The sequence below is a fragment of the Alligator sinensis genome, unplaced genomic scaffold (assembly GCF_000455745.1).
Source record: "Alligator sinensis unplaced genomic scaffold, ASM45574v1 scaffold847_1, whole genome shotgun sequence".
In the NCBI taxonomy this organism is placed as follows: Eukaryota; Metazoa; Chordata; order Crocodylia; family Alligatoridae; genus Alligator; species Alligator sinensis.
Genome location: NW_005842797.1, coordinates 508,102 through 514,101, shown reverse-complemented (window position 1 = coordinate 514,101; position 6,000 = coordinate 508,102).

Sequence of the window (6,000 nt, the reverse complement as noted above, 5' to 3'; positions counted from 1 at the left end):
AGCCTCCAGCAAAATCAGGGAAGACAAAACTCAATATTCCTATTTCCTCCAAGGTATTGAAAATGAATAAATAAAACAAGAAACTCTCCTTCAAGGAAAACCAACCCACACTTTGTCAGGCCTACTTGCAGCACTGCAAAGAAGCCAAGTAGTCATTAACATGTTCTTTTCATTGCTGGTTACCTTTAATGAAAATTCCTGACTATGATTTGACAAATATGTCATTCAAATAAATTAAAAATTCTGATTTGCAGGCTACCCAGCATTTATTGCCACTGTACATTCACTGCCCTTTCTAACACTGTTAGTGGATTTCACCCAGCAATAAGACCTGTCTGGATGGAATCCCACTGACTTCAATTTTACATTGTGAACAATAATTTTAAGACATCTTGTTTAAAAAAAAAAAAAAAAAAAAATCATGCTTCTAGGAGGCTTTGTGCAAGCCCAGACATCTGCTTGGGAAGAGTTGATGGCAGAGTGCAGAAGAGTGCATAATAATATTTCTGTTCCTCAATGTGTGTGCAATGTGGCCAAGTTACTGTTACAGTTTAGACTTCCCCATTCTCCCTGCCATTCACATGTCACTTTAACGTCCCATTAACACCAGGCCACACGCTGTGTTTAGCAGACCTTGCCTATGCTAAAAAGGGACTTCTGGAATTGTTATGGGTATGGACAGTATAACATCTGAAGCATTTCAAATGCTTCAGCCATAGACAAGCGTACAGTAGCCCCCGGCTTGGGGGATGATTTGGGAGGATCTGATTGTCACTGAGTGTCCTCCTGTTCACTCTGCCTACAGTCTCCTTTGACTGTCTGGGGTAAATACAGACAGTGAAAAAGCCCAAGGCTGAATCAATTCAGTCTTTGTACTAAAATGCACAGATTAAATTGAAACAGAAGTGGACAAACATTTACTTTCGATTCAAGGAAATGCAGCCACATGCCTGCAGTGGCTCAGGCCAGAAGCTGTGGGGCACTGGAACATGGCTCTCCAGCTGTGTCTTCACTTCCTTTTCCTGCTACCCCTGAGGTCTCTGGGATTTGCAGTCCAGAATTACAGCAGCAGGACTCTGCAGGGTTGCTCATCACTTCTTATTCCTACTTCTAGGTGCCTCTGGGATTTGTAGTCCACAGTTGCAGCCAGCTGTAAGTTTGAGTAGGTGAAAGAGGGTTTAACTTCCCTCCCTGGCCCCAGACCCCAGCTGGGGTTTGCCGGGGGGGTGGCAAGTTCCCCTGTAGACTGAGCTGTATCCCCAGCTGGGGTTGCCCCTCTGCCCCACTTCTTGTCAATCAGTCCTCACTACTCCAGCTAGGGAGCAGAGGGGTGGGGCCAGCCCTGTTTCCTGGAACAGACAGCACAGCCCACCCAGGGCTGAGAAGCATGCCGGGATGCTGGGGGACTGTGATTTAACTTGAACCAGGAAGGGGTCTGGGACAGAAGTTTCATAGACTGGTTTGACCCAAGTCAGTTAAGTCTGATACTACATTCAACCAGGCTTATCTTAAACCAGTTTCAGCCATTTTGAACCTGGTTTATGTGCACTGAACTTCTGTTCTGTTACAGGTTTAAACCAGTCTCTGATCACTTAAACTGTTTATGTGTGTTTATGTGATCACTTTAACTAGTTTATGTGTAACTGCTGTCCCTAGCCCTGAGTGGTTATGAACTGGGAAAGGCATTGTGAGCCAAAGGCCCCTCTAATTGAGAAGGGGAAAGCACAGCAGGGTGGCTTGGCTATGTAGGAAGGCAAGCAGCTGGGCCAAGATTAGCTGCACAGCAGTAAGCTAGGGGAGTAGTGCAGATTCCCAGGCAGCAAGAGGATAATAGCTGCAAGCAGCAAGGCTAAGCTGCAGCAGGGAGGGGTAGGCTGCCCTTTAGATCAGTGCTGGATTTAGGCTTAAGCTACTTAAATTTCTAAGATATAGTTTGGGGCCTCACAATATGAGGGGCCTCCAAATAAGAAAAAAAAAACCTGAGTCAGTATCAGGTTTTATAATAAGCAGTCGGTAAATAAAGGCGATATGGGAAAATGACTTTATAAATATGGACGTTTTTGTTTGAATATGACAAAAATATACATACATTGGAGTATTCTTGTTGCATGGGGCCTCTTAAACTGGACATAATTTAGGGCCTCAGCATGTCATAATCTGGCACTGCATTAGATAGAAGGAGAATCCCCTGTGTGGGATTAGGGAGTCACCAGACCAAAGCGGGCAGGGCTCTGGGGCATATATACCCAATGCCTGGAGGAAGGCAAGCAGGTCCCCATGCATTGCAGAGAACAGACATCCCAGGAGAGAGGGGCTGCAGGAGATGCCCTGGGAGGCACCAAAACACCCTGAGAACAGAGCTGGCAAGAAGTTATTTTTACCCAGAGTGGGGAGTTTTAGTTAGAAAGCAGTGGCTTGCATTTTTGTTTTAGTTTTTTACTGGAGAACTGGGTTGTGGCTATGGGGGAGATCTGGAGACAACAGAGGTGCCTGAGGAGCACCCAGTTTAGATTCTTGCCTGGATCAGGGGCTCCAGGGGGCTAGCGCTGCGACAGAGAGTAGCCTTGCCTGGGTCAGTGACCCCAGGGGCTGGAAAAAGACAGGGTGAGACCAGACCCAGGGGACCCAGAAGCCAAGACCCAGGAAGGTAGACCTCGTCTAAGGGGGGGACACAGCCAGAGAAAAGGAGCCAAAGCTGGGAAAGCCAAAGCCCCAACAAAGGTTTTGAGGTCTGAGAGGGCCAAGAACTGTGATGGGGCTGACTGGTTCCTCTAAAGTGATATCATATACCATCTGCAAGGCATAGGCATGGCTATGGGGGCAGATGAAAGCCATAATAACAGCCCTTAAGGCACCCGGTGTCCTAGGGCCAGAGTTGTCTGAGGGGTAAATTTGCAGTGGACTGGACCCACTCTGGGGAGTCTCCCAAACCCTTTGAGCAACACCAAGGCACACCAGGTGGAATAATAGGGAAGTGCACCCTGAGGGGTCAGAGTGAATAGGATCCACCTGTCCACCAGAGAGTGGCGCTGCTGGGCACAGATCCTATCACAGGAGAGCTCTGGGAGAAAGGAGGCCGAGCGGGAGGGTGCTCACTGACAGCATGCCCAACTCCCTCCCCACTTCCACTAGAGGCGGGGGAAGAGCAGAGTGCTGTGTGATACTGGGACACCCAGAGAAGTCCCATGGGCTGTGGAGCAGCATTTCTCAACCCATGGGTCGTGACCCAAAAGTGGGTCATGAGGATATTTGATAGGGTCACGGACAAATCACAAAAAAACGCAGGAAGCATAGGTCTCCCCTTGCAGGCTGGCAGCATTCCAGCTTGCAAGGGGCTGCTTGGGGTGATCAGCTCTGGAAAAATGTGGCCAGGCACCGAGACTGCAGCAGGGCAGAGGGACAGTGGGAAGGCGCCTGCTCCTTCCAGCAGGGGAAGGGGCAGGAGAGAGAGCTGCATGGCCAGACTGGTGGCAGCAGAGCCAGTGCCTATGCTCATGAAAGCAGGGCAGTCAGGAGATGCTGCTCAGGGGGTGCAGGGACCATGACCAGGCTGTCTGGTGTGGCACAGGAGCCCCCCTCTTCCTCCCTCCAGCCCATGCCAGGATGGACTTGCTTCATTGCCACCCGCATGAGTCAGAGTCACCACAGCCACTGCACCATGGCCCAAGCGGGACAAGGCCAGCTGGGGGCTCCTCTGGCAGGGCTGCGGGCTGGGAATGAGGGGCCCCAGCATGGCTCGGGCTGGGAGAGAGGGAGGCAGGGGACTGTGGGTCGTGCATCAGCAGGGCCAGGGGGATGTGGGTCAGGACAGGCTATAGACCTTTGACAATGGGTCCCAATCAGAAAAAGGTTGAGAGCCACTGCTATAGAGTATGCTGACAAACAGGAAGCGTATCAAAGTGAAGCACTTCCAAGGTGTTACATTTTCTTCAAGGTGATTTTTGGAGTGTTTCTGCCATCTTCTAAGCACTCAAAAGGCAGTTATATCTGTCCATATCCTGCAAATAATCCTAGTTGAGACAGAATTTATACCAGTTCTTTGCAACACAAGAATTGCTCTATAATTTTTCCATGGCCAAGAAATGAATGAAAGTTAAGAGCTGGTGACTTGAGTTTACGAGGGGTGCCTCAAGTCTAAAAATGTTGGGAACCACAGAAATTGAGTATACTAAAAGAAGAGTTGCTTTAACCTGTCAAACTATCTTCATTTGGGTGTTTGGTGCCATTAACCATGAATTTTTTTCATGCTTCACACAGACATATATGCTAGTGTAAGTCTTATCATAGACACTTGTAAAAAAAGGCCAACATGGAATTACTTTGTTGATATAAATTATGTCCTCATCCAGAGGTTACAGGTTGGCAAATACCATTTTTGTGTGGAAATGGCCACAAGGTAAATGTGCCACTTAGCAATCCTGTGACCTGGCATAAAAACTCAATAAAGTGAATGTGAAGCACCTGCTAATTGCATCTGAGGAGATGGTCTTCTCGGCTGGGCGGGGAAAAAATACAAGTTTCAGGAAAGATCCTTAGAATTTTGCAGGCTACTGACAAGAAAAAGAAAAAGTCTGGGGCATTTGTTGCCAAAGTAAAAATTTCTGTTTGGGTGAAAAATTCCACCAATACTGTGAATTTTACCTTTTGTGCTTCCATTCAAGTAAAAGTGACTTTGCTACAGAAAGCTGAATGCAGCCATTTCTCTGAGCTTCATGAAAAATGACTTCTTAAGGTATATGAAATTACTAGTACAAAATATGAACATTAATATTTCCGAATGCTTTCAGCTTGAAAATAAATACAATTAAATTGTTCAATCTGAAAGTCATATTACAGGGGCACAAAAACCACCAAAACCAGAATGCTGAATATTTGCATTAAAAACGTTCATCGTTTTTGCCCAGCTATAAGAACTGTACTCTGGGACCACATCCAGATGAGCAGGGGCATGCACTTGCAGCACAAATAGTAGCAGCACAAATTTGTGCTGCTACTTTGTGCCACACTCCCACACGTGAGCTTTATCGTGTGGGACACAGTGTCCTGCTGTGGACTCCTCCTGGCTGGGCTCCATGTGCTGTGGGGTGCTGGTGGGGAGGGTAGTAGGCAGTTCCTGCATAGCCAGGGACTGGCACGTGGAGATGGGTGAGCATCCAACCCAGGTTTGCCTGCTCCTCTCCCTCCACATGCTGTGGAGCCCCCATGCTGAGACACACTGCACCCCAGCCTGCCAGGGAGCAGCTGGATAGGTGCAGTGTGGCTTGAGATGAGGGAGCAGGCAGCCCTGTGCTGCCTGCTCCCTTGTCTGCACATGCCTTGGTGTGGGGGATCCGCACCATGGGGCTCCCTAAGCTGCCTGCTCCCTTGTCTCCATGTTTGTCCTGGCACACATTATTTTGGCATGCTTTGCATCAGTTTTTTCCCCTGGGTTTTTTGTTTGTTATTTTTTTGGTTTGTTTTGCTACCAGAAAATCCTGATAGCAAATTTGGCCCCGTACTGCAAATTAGCACTGTGCACAGTTTAATGTGCAATGCACGCAGTTTGTGGCACCAGAAAGAGGTTGTGGCAGCGCAAACTGTGCATGCCTGCATATGTGGACACAGCCTGGAAGTATAAAACCACACAACTACATCTTGGAAATAAAAAACCCAAAATACCAAAAATAAAATCTCTCTCCTGATTTAGGCACAAAAATACAAAGCTTGTTATTACACAGAGCACTACAAGATACCAGTGACACTTAGAAAACACTAGTAGATACCAGTGACCCTAAGTTGCTGTTATTTTGATTAGAGTTTTTTTCTCCAGCTGTTCATGTCAACAGGGCACGTCACCCTTCAAATGGCACCACATGGCTGAGATTCAACTGAATGTGCTTTTACTGGCAGAGAGAGAGTATGTTGTAAGGAGGAGTTGGTATTTCAAATACAGAGATTTGAAATGACAAGTAAATTTACCCTGGCAGAGTTAATAGAATACTCATGTTTCAATGCAGCCTA